Below are 16644 nucleotides of genomic sequence, written 5' to 3' on the forward strand. Positions count from 1 at the left end.
GGAGACAACTGTCTCCTTACTGGAGACATCATCATAAATTTATTTTTTTTACTTCTACTCTGTGCTGCATCTATGAAGGTGGCAACTTTCCAATTATATTCTTGTTGCTTTATTTCAAAAAAGAAACCAGATTAGTTTTATAAGGACACAATTTCAAGCTTCCCAAAACAATTATTTCCCCACTGTCACCACACTTGCTGTGTTTAAATTACTTACATTACTCAGCTTGGGGAAAAATAAGTAAATAGATCTTTAAAATTAATAAAACTATTAATGTGCACACATTTCCTCTTTTTCAATTACTCTTTCGCAACACTTGCCCATGTAACCTAGGCACAGACCCCCTTTGTGAGAGGTGCCAAACAAGGATAAAGAAATGGCAGATCTCTTCTCAAAGAGCATCGCACCTCACTTCCTTTTCCTACTTTTTCACTTAATCACCAGTGTGCTCATCAGTTCTTAAGTGGTGCTTAAAGTTTTCCTGCCTTCTGACAATTGCACGTGTGTGCATTTTTGGATGCAACAGGAAGAAAGCAGCACAAGCCCAAGTGAAGGACTGCCCTCATTTGCAGGGACTAAAGGCCCATGCCTTGGCGAAGTCAGCCCTGAGCTCGTGCTCAGTGTGTCTCAATTAGACCTACTTAATTATACCAGTAAGAAAATTCACTTGCACAAGGTCTGCAAGTAAGTGGGAACATGCAGTCTTGTGTGTCAGCCATTTATATCTTCTTCCCTTTTGGAGAAGCATTGGGCTACCATGGCTCCTGGCCAGAAGCCTTCCTTGAGCCGCTCTCTTTTCAGCTGGATGGGAATAATAGGGAGGTGGCCAGAATCCAGCATTTCTTATGTAACCTTTTTATCTTGCAGTAAAAGTAAATGGGGCTAAGATAGCTGACCAGAATTCTTCAGTAATTTCTGTCTGCTGCTGAAAATTAATATTAACACAGATCAAGATCTTCCAGAAGCATCTGGATGTACCCTATAGGTATAAGCTCTAGTTTCAGACTTACTTTGGGAACTTTGTGGCAGAAAGTGAAAAGCAGTGCTACTTTTGATCAATTGATTATCAATTACTTATTAGTGTTATCATGAAAACTCTTATACTACAAATCAGATAGACTTTTTGAATATAAACATATGTTTAAGGTCAGAAAAAATAAAGGAAATAGTTATGCATTACTTTATATATTTTAATAAAAATATCAAAAAGGATGGTTTCTTAGGAATTCAAGCAACTTGAAACAGTAAATAAAAACATAGCCTTCCTCATGCCTTAGCAGGTCCCATTCAATTTTTCTTGACACCTCTAAGCAATATACCTGTTTCTTACCCCTTTCTCCCAGCTCATCTCCATTTATTATGTTCCATAGGTTGTTCTCAACAGTTTGATGATGACTTTTAATGCAAAACCAGATCAGATGATGAGTTAACAATATAGCAAAAGCTCCCCACTTCACTCAAAACAGAAGTAAAGGGAGGTGCTGACAAAAAAAAACAAAACCAAACCCTTTTTATGGTCCCAGCTGACAAGAAAGCAATATTTTTTTGAAAAATCAAGGTGTTCAGGTGCATATGACAGAGAGATGAAAAGCTAGAAATTGGCACAAGTCAGCTGGGTTTATGTTTTCATAGTCCATTCAGGACCCTGAACAGAAAATCTAGAAAGATTTTCCTGTATCGTTGGAAGAAGATATCAATTGCTGAATGTGTGACACTTGCAGGAAACACTGTGCAGTGGATGACATCTGAATATACAGAAATCCATGGGAAAAAACCCCACGTTGAAATAAAAAAAAACTCTACCTAAAGTTTGGGAAAACGGTTAAGTGTCATGCATGAAATATCTATGCGAAGATTAAAAGAATATCTGGAGTAACATTTATAACTCTATTACTAACAGAATATTTATTTCAAAATTAATAGTAGTATTAATTCTGTAGGGAATTGAATTTTACATATCCTAAAGGCAAATTTTGCTATCAGTCTGTAGTCTTATGCTGTGTTAACTGTTATAATAAATAGGGCAGTCACACACAACCTATGAGACAATTTCCAGTTTTTCACTCATAATGTTAGATCTGTATTTACACGCTAATCTAAGTTTGGTAAATAAAAGTTTTACTTGTAAGCATAAAAGGGAAAATATTAATAATTTTTAATAGCAAAACATTCAGATTTATTTTTAGAGAACTCAGCAGTCAAAATATCTCTAAACACTTCAGCAGCCAGTGCAGCTTCCTCTCTAATGCTACCCATACTTGTCACACCTCAAGAATAAAGATCATAAATATTTTAGAACATGCTGCTGCCTGCATCTTTTTTTTCCTCACCTTTCGTAAGTGAGCATACTTGGGTATTGCTTGTCTAATGAGGCTGTGCAAATGCTAGACTGCAGATCAGCAAAGGCTGAAGTTATGGGGCCCATTATTCAGTCTATTGGGATTGAATTTGCAGCAATAGGGACAACAATGCTAGATTAGGGCCTGAAAGCAGTAGGGACCATGAACCCTGTCTTCAGTTCAGAAAAATAAGCCATCACAAGCTCAGGACACCAATTTTCAGAATTGTGCTCTGAACTGTGTACTTCTATTTCTCCAGGCTGTTTTAGACATGGCACAAGATCCCATTCCCTTGAGTGACAAGAATATTTCTCCTATTCTGGGAGGGTAAAGGGGGGGGGACACAACAAAAAAACCCCCACACAAATCTCACTCCTAATCTTTATTTTTAAAGCCTAGGATCCGCACTTCAGTTGAAGTCAGTGGTATCTGTGGCTACCAAGCAGTAACCTGGATTATAAAGTGTATTAGAGACCCTGTTAAAATAATGCCTAATAGTGTCTTAAGTCATACCAGAGATCATCGACAAGCAAGACAATGACAGACAAATTATGCTCTATCTCAAGACATCAAGTCACATCCACTATGCTGATATCAAAACTTCCCCAATACTAGTTGAGAAATGTTACTCTCAAAGTAAAATTATCAGAGTGAAATGATGACTTAGAAATGAAAAGATTTAGATTCATATCTACCATGTAGATTAATGTCAGAAACAAAATATGCTGCTTTTACTATATTAGAAACTGTGGTACGCATCTGCCAGTTTAAGGCATTAGAGATTTACCTCTCTGGTGAAAGTAGGGTGCCACACACAAGCAGTATGACCTTCCTTAGCTCTCTCTCCACATGTAGCAGTGGAAAGCTGACTTAGTAATATCTGAATAAAGACAAAGAACCACACAAATAAGCTTCTTAGTCGTTCATTTAAAGGCATGCTACACCTTAAAAGAAAACAAAACTGCTAATGCAACATTTCTGGAGAACACAGGAGTTGCTTCACTAGCAAGGTGCATTTACAGTTCAGATATACATTCAGCTGAGGTCAGAGTGATCCATGTGGCAAACCCACATTGTAGAACTATTTCACACTCCCACCTTTTGTCTTTCAACACTATACTAGGACTAAAATAGGAGTAAAGCTCCATTACTGTCTGCATAAAGTCCAACAGCTACCTCTAACTTATCTACACGCTTGTATTGTGCTTTGTGGGACATCATGTCACCTACAGGAAACTGGCTACTGGCATACAACAGTAAAGAAGCAATACTCTCTAATCAGACACAGTTATGTTGAAAGCACAGGGAAAACACAAACACGACTTGCCTCAAGGAGCTTGCTGAGATAATACTAACTTCAGCCTAGTAATATTATTGTAGGCCAAAGTTATGACCACTCAAAGACAAAAGCATAACAGATCTGTCTGCTAAAGAGCTGATTTAGTAGACAAAACAGAATGAATGTACTGCCCAGGGGTCACTTATCCTTCCTCTCATTTTTCTTCTTCCATGTTTCTTGCAATCAAACCTGCTTATATCATTGCAACATGTACTCAAGATTCAACCAAAGAAAACCTGAATTTGAAACACCTGTGTACCATGCTACAGCACTTCCCTTATCCTGTGTAGATGATCTTACAAAAGAGCCTGAAAATGCAAATACCATAGACATAATTTTAATGGCAACAAGTGCTTATATGATATCAGAAGGTTTCAGATCCAAACTAGATAAATAGACGCAAAGTATTCTTTAAAGGAGTAAAAATATGCCAGTAAGTAATAGAAAGACACAAGTATGACTGGCACAAATTCATGCCCAGCAGAACCAGTGTGTCAGCATGAACTGCAGCAGAATCTGACACTGCAATCATAAACAAGATATTTTCCCTTCCTCCGAGGGAAAGTTGTTCTTACCAATTGCTTTCTCAAACAGCTGCAGTTATATTAGCTCCTTCATTGGATTTACAAGTAGGATGTACGAATGAACCAGGAATTAATTACAAGGTTTGATTTGTTGACTTTTACTTCCCTTTCTCCCAAGGAGGTACTGAAGGCCAGATGAAGCATGGGCAGGGGCCAGGCAAAAGTCTGGCAGCAGAAGAGCAGTGCTGTGATCCTGGTCCCGAAGCAGGAACCACACCAGAGTAGGCAGAAGTACCAAACACCAGGCTGACCACCAAGCAGCCCCTAAGGCAAAGCAAACCACCAGCCAGCCCCAAAAGCCAGTCTTTAGTCTCCTGGGAAACTAATGGTGGCGAGTTGGTTCAGCCAGAGTTTAACTGCTCTTGAAGCCCTCACAGCCAGCTGTGCTAAACCAAACCTACTCAAACAGAATTCACGTGGGCTCACAGAGATCCCCGTTGGGTGTCTGGGGGAATACAAGTTGGGTTAAACTTGTCTGAAGGCTGCTTTTGGAGTGGTTTGGGTTGCATAAAACATGGAAATACTATAAACAAAAGCAAGGTGTATATACATAAAGGGAGACTTCACTGATCTCACACATTAATTGCACTAACCGAGGTGATTGGCAAGTTTTCTACAAATTTGTCTGCCCTGCTAGTTTGTCAACATCATCTTCATATGCAAATAAAGGTGTTCTTTTTTTTCTTCTTCAAAAACTTTTTGTATAATAATTACAATGATACAAGGATTTGTACTAATCCAGAATTATTCGGAACCATGGGTACTACATTGATAATCGATGCCTTTAACTTTTCCACCTGTGACATTCCCTGCAGCAGGAGACAGCAGAAAGAGGGACAGCAATTCCTCAGGAGATGTTGTTTGCAGGTGGTGCATATGTAAAGAGTCTGTCATGAATCTGAAAAGACAGAAGCATATTTCAGCCCCCGGGGTGGTGAAATGTGCTGTGTTTTAGCACAGTTGATAAGGTGCTATTCAGCTGTTGTTAAACTGGCTAAACCCTGCCTTGCATGACAATTTCTAAAGATCCTACCCTGTAGCTCAGAAACCCAGCCAGGTCTGCAAGGGTGAGAGAGAGAACTTAAAAATTCACTAATCTGAGAGCAGAGGATGCAAAATAAACAGATATGCACAGTGATCTGCTTACAGTGTCATTTGAATTAAATTTTTTAATTTATTTTACTAATAAAATAATTCTAATGAAATTAAATTTTTCTCCAAAATTAATGTGGGAAACATTGAATTGTATGGATCTAAGTGAACAAGCTCCCCTTCTGGATAGGAACAGTGTTGGAAATGTTTGGCATTTTCACCCCTTCTTTAAAACTCCTTTGCCACCGCGGAGTCAAAGCCCCACAGCACAGCCCGCAGCTGGCTGGATTTGCAGCTGCACTGGAGCATGGCTCCTTGTCACCAGCTCTCTACCTGCTCCGGGCACAGCCAGACTGTACAAGCCTTTTGGGAGAGAGTTTAGCAGATGTCAGCCTCTAGTTGCGCAGGATTATATTCTGAAGATGGTCTTGTCCTTGTTTTAGCTGCATACTGGGATGGTATTCAGAGTGATGAAAGATTAGCTGACTGCATGTTGGCCTCTTGCATGTCATGTTTCTCAACAGTGAACTCTCAGAAAACGCAGGACTGGAGAGGCTGCTAGTCCTCTGCTGCAACAGTCACCATATAAGAGGCCCAAGTTTCTGTTTAATTTACAATTAACTAGACTTTTAAAATATTTCCTGGCATATAAGAGGTGTCTGTTTAAATTTGTGTTGGAATTTCAGTGCCCATTACAAGAAGCATCTGGGCTTTTTTCCCCCATTTTCAGGATAAGTTGCTCATGGAGTTTAGCATAAGTCTCAGTTCCCCCTCAACAACCTCGCCCAGCACATGTAGGTTTTGTATGGGTTTGTTTGGGGTTTTTTTCCTAGGAGGGAGGTGGAAGCCAGGGAGGGGAACACTCCAAAAAAACCCTTATGTAAGCAACACCTTCAAAGCCAGGCAGTCAGGAGGCTGGCTGGGCAGCTATGTAATTGTGTTATGGTCAGGGCCCACTGCTAACGATCCCTCTGTATGCACTAAGGGCACTTCTAGATACTGAGATAAATTCGTCTCTGGTGAAAAGTGCTAATTTCAATAGTGTTATACTAGGCATGAATTTGAGTCACTGTGTCCTTTCAAAATGAGCCTATTGGGATTAGTTACAGGAATGCAGTTAAACAGTTAGGTATCAAGGCCACTGCTGGATCACAATTACAACTGAGAAAAAAAAACGCACTAAACAGATGCCAATCAAACATATGAAAATTAATAGCAATTATAAGTATTAGCTATTTGTAACAGCATGCTCATACTTGTACCTCAGATACCTTAAACAATCTTGAAGCTCAGCATCATGATTACTCTAAACGGGCAAAAGAAACCCCATGTTGATAATAGTTGTTAAGAGACAGTAAGGGTTTAAGCAGCTGGTAAAAAGTGTCAGTCTGAGGCAAAATATAGATCTCCCTGCTGTTGAATAATTAATGAAAAATTCCTTCTCCATTATAGCCACTGTAACTGTGTGACTGAATAGTCTCCATTTAATCAGGCCTCATGCATATGAGCTGAAGTCACCTCTTACAATCAGATTTTTTTCCAGGGCTGATTTCTGTTGTGCTCTCTCCCTCTCCTGACCTCTGCTCACAGGACAAATTCTGTTGTGCCTAATCAAGCAGAGCTTCCAGTGAAAGCAATCAAAGCAGTTTGATTTAGCAGCGCAGCCTTTATTAGAGAAATCCTGACCCCACTGAAGTCAGTTGGAGCCTTGACATTGACTTCAGCCATGCAGACATGCCATATTCTCAGTTTAATTGGATCATATCTTTCTGCTGGTTTACACCAAGACAAATGGGAGTTTTCTCAGAAAAAAAAAAAAAAATTACTTTGAGTATTACAATATATTAATTGGAAATGTTCAAATATGCCTGAACTAAAAAAAAAAATGAATCATGCAACCAGCTCTAACTTCAGGAATATTATTCTAGCATGTAGATTTTCTTATCATACCAACGGCCATGAACTACTGCCGCTATGTTCTTGCATGAATTTCAAAACAGAAGAAGGAGCCGGGAGCCTCAGAAGCCAGAAAAAAAATGGGAACATGAGATTAAAAAGGGCTTTCAAAAAAATGATAAGGAAAAGGAGGTGGTCAGAGATAGGCACAAGAGATTACGCCCTAACTTACCAAAAGCTGAAACACAGTGATGTAGACAAAGTGATGGGGCAGGTCATAAAAGGACATTTGAAACAAGCGGTTCAATGCCTAGCTGCAGTGCAGGTGCGAGCAGGGCGGGAGCAGAGTACCAGAGGGCAGAAAGGATCACTGCATTACCTCTGAGGGGAAAGCTGCTACTTCATCCTCTCTTTTAGTGAATTCATTTAGCTATGCTATTTGTCACAAAGTATTGAGTTTTGTCCAACCCCAGTGCTAATAGAAACTCAGAGCAGATGTCAAATTCTCCATGTACTCAGAGATTTAAGACCCAAAAGTCGCCTTTGTTTCCATAGGCAAGGAAGGCCAACCCACAGAGCCACACTCTGCAGACAGAGCAGGGAGCTGCCAGCTAGACAGAGCCTCTCTAATACCTTTAGTCTGTGACTCTCAGTCTCCATCACTGCCAGGGCTTGCATGCCCATCAGCTACAGGCCTTAGAATCTCAGTAAATGTAGCTGTTTTCTGCGAAAAGATAATATTGATGATGGGTGAGGACTGAGTGGTGAGGACTGCTCTCATTTCTTACTACAGCGGAAGTCACAACTAAGGGATTTCTAATTCGATGTTACTGTTTCTTTTAAAACAGGATGCTACTGCTTTTCATTACCAATGAGGGATGGCTGTGGTAGCCAGAGGGAATGCACCATTTACAGTGTCAGATCCATGCTAAAACAGAAGGCAACAGCCATTATGATTCACTTCTTGTGACTTTGCTGGGCTACATGAACTTCGCAGTGTAGCTCAGGATACTACATTAAGTGTATGCTCTTGCTACATTAAAGGTTTGTACCAGAGAAACAGAAGTTAAATTCACTTGTGTTCATGCAGGGTGGGCACATGAACACCAGACCTCTCTCCTTTTTGCTACGTCTGAGCTCTGGGGTGAGACTCCGAAGTCATGGGTCACCACTCCACTTCACTGGAGCTCACCAGCAGAACCACATAGACCACTGGTTTATGGCAATAAACACTAGTGTGTGGGATGAAGCTTCCATGTTCCCTCTTACATTCACCTTAACTTCTGAAACTAATGACAAAAAATGGTTTCACATCAGTGGGCATTTTATTCAGTCCACACATGCAAATTCCATTCAGCATGGCAGAAATGTAACATGGAAATATAAGCATTAAACATACTAAATTTTTAGTATGGCTGTCAGCGTACTGCAAGAGTTCTTTCTAGTAGCTGCTGTGAGCCAGATCCTGCAGGACATTAAATCTTAAATCTTCTCTGGGAGATAGTATACTAGCAGCTTTCTTTGCATAATTCTCACAGCTTGCCTTCAAACATGTGCTGCATATATAGCTCAGGGAAAGGAAACAAACTCAAAGTCACACTTGTAAATGATGCGATCATGCTATTCAGTGTTTGCCAAATTCTCTCATCTTTTTACAGAAAAAAAGGAGGTTTCCTGATGCGCTACAATCACAGCAAATTCTTTCCAGAGAAATCCTGAAGCTGACAATCTGCATTCCCTTGCAAGGCACAGCCAGGTGAAGAGAAGACACGTAACTTTGACCAATGCCGGCACAAAACACATAGCTGTATCAGTCTCAGGGAAACTCTGGGGTATTTCTTGCAGGTTGACTCACTTCAACTTTTTAAGAAGGAAAAGGCTCTCATGTAATGTTGCTGCAGTTTACAGAAGTAAGACACATTATTTAAAGACAGTGTTTCTAAGTGTAAGGGGTTTTTGTCATTTTGTCTGCTTCACCTTGCCTGAAGGCTCCAGCACCATTGCTGGGATAGGCATGGCCAGCCAGGCCCTACATCCCAATGTGGTTGTTATGGGGTGAAAACAAGGTTTGGTCAGAACCAAGCTGCAGAGGCAGAAATTACACCAGGAACTACCCTGGTCCCTATGTACCGCACTTTGGGCGTGAGCCTGCAGTAATCCTGGCTCTCATCATGTGAGCTCGCAGCAAGGGTTCTTCAGCTTTACAGGATCGTCACAGGAAAGAATTTGGCTTATGAAACAAAGTTTTCAGAAAAGTTCATGTTGGAAATAGAGAAAGATTATTTGAATCCTTTCAGTAATCACATTTTATGTTTAAGAACGCTATTAGTGTGGGGTGTTACCTAATCAGATTAGTAAAGTGTGTGCTGTCTTGAAGTCATTTAGTGTTCAGTGACAAATGATCTCACTTCAGCGGTGTTGACCCTGAGTCCTAAACACAATGGATGACAACCATCAGGTACTTATTAAAAAATGAAAGAGCAAAGACCAACCCAGGACTTCTCAAAAATCAGAAGGTACAGAAACCGACAGAAATGGCTGTGGAGGATAAAGCATTTGAAGTGCCATGCAAATGCACTCCATTCAAGTAAAATGTCATTTGGAGAGTCATAAACTAAAATAATTATTCTAACAAAAGGTAAAATAATGAATATTCAAAATTTTTAAATGCAAGTCCAGGCAATGAACTCAGAGATAAAGGATTGTCCATTATCTGTTGTGGCACAGGCAATTTTTGCTAATGCATGACAGCATCCTTCCTCAGCTGAATTTGCAGGGGAGCCAGGGATGCTCCTTTTGTCCTTTAGCACGCGAGCTGACTGCTTGATCTACCCAAAGCATGAGTGATGACCTATTTCCAACCATTGCTCTTCATGTGCATTAGGTACCTTCCTGGCATTGTTCAACCCTGACAAGCATAATGTTGGGTATGAAAGAGAGATCACTTTCCCTTTTCTTGGTGCTATCTTCAGCTCTAAAAGCCCATCGATTCAGTAGGAACAACAATAACAAACTCAGGTAATAGCCTGCAACCAAATGCTGCAAACAACAAGAACAAACTTCACATGGAATTTTCAGCCACAGTGCTAGGGCATGCTCAATGAGACTGTAGCTGAAAGCTGCCCTTTCTCAGGGTTGACCATGCAGTTTTAAATTGCTGTTCAAAAAGACAAGTGGGGCTTCTTTTGTCGACTTTTATTTGCCAAAGCTAGTTAAAGTTTCAAAGCAAGAGCTACAAATTCTCAAGATAATTTAATTCCTACCCCTTCTGACCCTAAAGGCTTATCCCTCTGGGTACCATTGGACACATCACAGGCCGCTGAAGCAGAACGGGTGTACATAGCTCTCACAGAAGCATACACAGCTACACAAAGCACACATTGGCAGAGAATCAGCTTTTTTGATAAAGGAGTGCTCAAAACGTTAGGAATAAAACGTTCTTGGTTTGAATTTGGGGATATAATTATTTTTTCTATCATTGTGAGCATTTTAGGCTATTTAAATTAATCTATGGATGAAGATAAAGGAAGTGCTTTTGGGAAGATACCAGTTTGTGCTGTATGTTAGTTATCATCAGAAACTGTAAGAATAAGGAGTGGCAGGTATGACTACAAAGGAAATGAATGTTATGCTTGTTTATTTTCCACAGAAAAATAACCTGGAAGCCTGCAGTGAACAGAGGAGAGAGGCATGATGCCCCATTGTAAGATATTGTGATGCTATTTTCCTAGCTAAAATTCTTCCCAGACCCAGTATATTATGTTAAATAAGCATATAAATATGCAATTTACCATTTTATACTGCACTGCATTCCATTTACTGACTCATATCTGATGATGTTTACAAACAGGCATTATACTTTAAATCTCTTGGGGTGGATGTAGAGGATGAAAAAGTGACAAGTTGAGAATGTGTTTATTACGCAATGTGAAACATCTGCTTCTGTCTTTCAATGCACACTTTACCTGTTCACAGCAGACACAAATTTATATTTACTTCACAGTTACACCCACTGAACTATTACAACTATTAATGCAATTATGGTATAAACTGTAGTACAGAGATTCAGCAGTTTCCTTAACCATCAAGGTATTCAGTGTCTGTAAAACCCTGTATGTTTGCTGTCTCCAGTGCATGTTTGCGTGTCTCACCATCTCAGCCAGCAGACCCCTGGGTAGTGATTTTCTTTCTACCTCAGAGAAATTCTACTGTTATTAAAAAATTGTTAGTCCTTCTATGTCTGGAAATTCTGATTATGTATCAAATGCTATGAAGGATGTGGTGCTTTTCACAAGCTGGAACTGTCCCCTTACTAACATGCTGGGAACACATATGTGAGTGTTTAACTTCAAGGGCAGCAGCAATCCTTCTCTGTACAGTGACTTTAGCAAAACTCTCTTAAATATTGTTATTAGACTTTGAGCTCTGAGGGCTCCTTTTACTCACCTGCTCAGTTACTGCACATAGATGCTTACCCTTTTTATGGCTGAAACAGCTTTCAGAGATCTGCTTTTATCACTGGCAAGTATGGAAGCTTAATATTATTAATATCAGTTCAATACAAGACAGTGCATGAAAGGAAAGAGAATTCGCTACCTGAATTATTTTCATTGATCATCACATTACTTTTTATTACAATGATATAATGTCATGATGCTATAACATAGCAACAATTCTGCTTTCGATGCCTTCCTTGATTTCCAATGCTCAGTTCCACTATGGATGCCAGTACAGAAATTCCTTGAGTCTTAGCATTAGATATTATAGGAATGTCCACCACAGAAAGGCCACTCACACATCTTTCACACAGAGAGAAAGCCACTGCTTGAGCGTAAGGCTGGTGCAGCTCCTGTCCTGGCACAGGGTATGAGGCTGGCACACAGCATTGCTATGTGCAGTGCAGTTCATAGCAACAAGGGTGGCACTGCACCTCTGCATAAGCTCCTATTACCTTCCAGGCATTCGAACTGCTGTTTTGCTCCTGGTATAATTCTAATGAGTGGTTACACAGCAATACCTGCCTGTGGTCTAATTGTACTGCTCACTTTGGAAAACAAAGAAAACCCACAAGCCTTCCCCCCCATTTTATCCTATGTTAACTCTGACAAATAGACAGCTAGGATTAAATGGTCTCTAGAGTTTGACAGTAGGTAAACAAAAGCAAACAATCATGTGTAAAGGTAATAAAAAAGACAAGCTAAAAGCGCATATACTAATGATTTCTTACAGTACAGAAACCTATTTCGATCATGAAATAACATTCATTTAAATTTTTTGGGGAAGCAACCATCTTCTAATAGACAGATAGCATATTTAGGACTTAAAACAGATTGAAAGTTAAAATTATGCCAAAATCGTTGGGGACTGTAAATCCTTGTTTAATTGACACTGTATGAGCTGCCAGGAATAATTAATAAGGCTAAATTTAACTGCTCTGGCAGTATTTCCCTTTCAGATGCAGATCATTTTGGCTACAGCCCAGGTGATCTAAGGCAGATTCATCTTTCCAGTCTTGCCAGGGAGGACCAGAGCTGGGGTTTAGGTGAGCTAGGCTTCTTTCTTTGGAAGAGCTGCAACCATTTTCTGCACAAGAGTGCTCAAAAGTAACTCCTCTACCATAAGGTGGTTTTTTAGACTGAAAACTCTCTTCAGCCCAGCTGCAAACCGGTGAAACCAGATGAAACCAAACAGGCAGGTTTACGGTTCTCTCTTGTGCTTTGGTGTGTGAGCTCTCATCAAACTTGTGTTCAGCTCAGGAAGGAAAGCAAAGCCAGATATCACACAGGCGAGCAACGGAGGGCAAGCAGTGCTACCCCGCTTTGGGTGCAAGCCAACTTGGTTTTGTGAGGTGTGCAGAGGCAAGTGACCTTTTCAGCCCAGCTCAAAGGTCTCTCTCACTCAATTTCCTGTCTCTTACAGCCACGTGGGGGAAAGAGCAGAAGAAACAAGTATAAACTTGTTATCCCCTAATTTAATTTTAACACTCTCTTCCCAATGCTTTTCCTGTGAGAAGTTCAGGTATTCACAATAATACTGGTGTATTAAGCAATGAGAAACAAACTGCTGAAAAGGCACTGGGATTCAGGCAATCTAACCTGTTACTTTCTGCTGGTAAAAATAGCTGCCCCTACCAAAATCTGCCCAAGATGCTGCTTTCGGCTCTCAAGGTGCAAACAGTGCATTCCTAAATTTGAAGGCAACTCAGGCTCCCCATAGGACATGAGCATGGCAATCCAGATGGCTCAGCAACAGCTTCAGCAGAGCAGCATCTCGGAAAAAAACTCAGCTCCAGCAGCAACTCAGCAGAGAAAACTGACCTGTCATTCGTGGCAGCAGGACCTGACCTGGGTGTTAGATCGTCAACTCATTTTATGTTCTACAACAGGAAAAGATGACTCCAAAACTCATCCCTTTTAGCTGGCAACTGCCAGCCCAGCCCCATGCACAACCTCAGCTTCTTCTTTCCCTCCTGTGTAATTAAAGAGAAATAAAAAGACCACAAGAATGACCCATAAAAGCCAATGGAGTGGCAGTTGACAAGTAAGTGCATTCACATTAATTACCACAGTGGTTGTCTGCAGGAGGAAGAGCCAGGCATTTTTATTGTTGTTGCTTTACCACCAGAAATAGTGCAAAGCTCATATTTGGATGATGCATGTAACTGTTCCTCAAGCTACAACGAAGAAAAGTACTTGTAGCAAAGACTGTCTTGTACAAGGTAAGAAAATATATATTTCGATGCACAGCAGGAGAAGAAAAGACTGCAGCTACAAAGCTAGTTATCTGAGCATCTAGGGAGCAACCATAACACAGCAAGTTTTAAATTATTTTAGCACTCCATTTAGGAAATGTTTTAAAATCCAGAATGAACCGTCCCTACTCAGAGAGAAAATTTGGTTTTGTGGTTAAGATGAAACTGGAAATTCAAGACACATGTTAATTCCTAGTCTGTATGACATGGGAGTAATTTGATTCTCTGTGTCCCAGTTTCTCACCTATAAAATAAAGCTGAAAATATTACCCTTTTTTTTAAAAGCACTGCCTTTTAGATTATCAGCTCACAGAGCAGGTGCTACATCTTGCTTTGTATTAGGTACAGCATTCAGAATAAAAATGCTATAATCTCAGATGAGCAAGCCTATCCTAAAAACTTAAAATGATACGGTAAGATTTTAATTTTAACTTAATTCCATGTCTTGCATTGTCTTACTTGTGATGTACTGAATTAAAAGACAATAATATCATCATACTCATGTTTCACACACTGTAATAACCCTTGGAAGAAAAACTTATCAAAAATACCAGCTGTGAAAGAGAAAGAGAGCTGAAATATGATTGTAAACCTGGCATGGACACAGCAAAAGCTTCACCTCGTCCGTACAAGCTGTAATTTGCAGAGCTGAGCCTTTTACTTTCAGTTGCTCCATCAGTGACCACCACTGCCATTCTCAGCATCCTGCTGTTGTGTCCTCACCTGCTTCTCAGCTCTCACGTCTCTACCACCTTTCATACCCAATGCTCTGTAGCACCACCAAGGGAGCCAAAAGCCAGAGGTCAAAGAAGAAGGGGTCTGGGAGGGAAGGGGAACATCCCTGCATAGCCCCCAGAAGAAGCACTGCCTCCCCTCAGAAGCTCAGGCTCTCACAGGGTCTTACTCTGCTCTACTTCATACCATCCTTCCAGTGTGGACTTAACTCCAGAGTGGGGGATGTCTGACCCCTTTGAACTGCTGCTCTAAACCTTATAGCCTGCAAAACCTCAGTCCTGCATGCCTGGGAACTCAGCTGTCAGCCTGAAAATACAGGGTTTCTAGGCATTCACATGTTACTTTGCAATTTTCAAGCCAAGATCCCACAAAACTGGCACAATCTCTCCAGGCCTTACTGCTCAGCTTGCAGCAACCACCCTCAGCTCCACAGGAAGCTCTGTATGCTCACCCCAGCCCTGAGCATCCTCCCTGCTCCAGCACAGCCCCATCCCTCACCCACTGAACTGGCAGGGAGCCACTGCCTGCAAACCGTCCTGCCCTGCACAAACCAGATGGGCTGGTTCCCCTCCCGGGGCTGGTTCTCCTCCTGAGCCACTTCCCTTCAGGTCCTAGTTCCTTTTCCGGGCCTCTTCCCATCCCAAGGCATACTCTACAGCACCCCACCCTCTCTTCAGGCACACTTTTGTTCTTCAGGCAAATGTAGGCAAAACCTCTGCCCACCACAGGTCATTGCCTCTCCCCATCAGTCCAAGCTGGCTCTGATCTCACCTCAAAGTGAACGCCTGACTCCTCTCTAGTGGGTTTCACTGGTTAACCTTGGGTTTAATGGGGTTGCCTATGGCATCCTATGCCATTTAATGACCAGGGTCTTTGTTTCTCTCCAAAGCAGTCACTCCTTATGGGCTGACTTTGAATGGGCTGCTTGAAGCACATGCAGTGGTTCCTGCTATCACCCACATAGAAAGACTGCAAGTGTTTCCACATTGGTTGCAATAGCTGAATAGCAAACTAGCCTCAAGCTGTTAAATTCCCCATCAGTGACTTTTAGGGACAATCCTGCTTCTACCTTGAAATTAATTTTTTCTGTTCAGAGCCCCAAACTGGATCTCAAACTCAGATTTCATATGTATGCAAAATAGGCTAATCAGCTAATTTATAAGAGGAACCGTAGAGGTCTGGATGGCTGGCAGTACACGCTAAATAATAATTCAGACAAACACTGCCTGCTTATGATTATAAAGGACAATTGCACAGCACAGGCAAATACATCCCAAATAGATTGCAGTGCAATCTGTCTCCGTACAGCCCCATGAGTCATGCTGAGTTGGAAAATACTTTATAAATGCTAGTAATGGCAGGCAATAATTTTAATTAGATATGGCCTAATTAAACAAGAATAGAGGCTTTTATAGTTCATGCCTCCCCAGTGTGCACTAGGGATCCCCACTGTTTGGCAAACAGGAAAAATGTTTGTATTATTTAATACGCATAATGCTATCAACAGAGCTTTAATACAGGATTTAATGCATATGGTCTGGCTCACCAGACTGAATGTTGACTGGTCAGTGTTCAGTCTAGATGGAGGAAGGCCACAGGCATTTCACATCTCTAAATGAGATCTCAAAATATCTCAAAATGATAAAGTATGCATGAGGAATTGGCTAACCCTCCTGGGTGTTTATTAAGCTGCATGTCAGTGCTGGGCAGAGTCGTTCAGATTTAGTAAAAATTGGCCTAAAGATGCAGAGTGACAGATACCTCAGGTCAATCAGCTTCTCTGCAGGCATCAAGTAACAAGGAGAGAGAAGTGATGCCAGTGCCCTCCTGCCAGCCTTGTGCCTGCCCTCAAGCCCACCCTCCTGCTTGCCTACCACCCTCTTCAAAGGGGACCAGGCATTCCCAGCT

Source organism: Strigops habroptila, chromosome 8 (assembly GCF_004027225.2).
Source record: "Strigops habroptila isolate Jane chromosome 8, bStrHab1.2.pri, whole genome shotgun sequence".
NCBI classification, from domain to species: Eukaryota; Metazoa; Chordata; class Aves; order Psittaciformes; family Psittacidae; genus Strigops; species Strigops habroptila.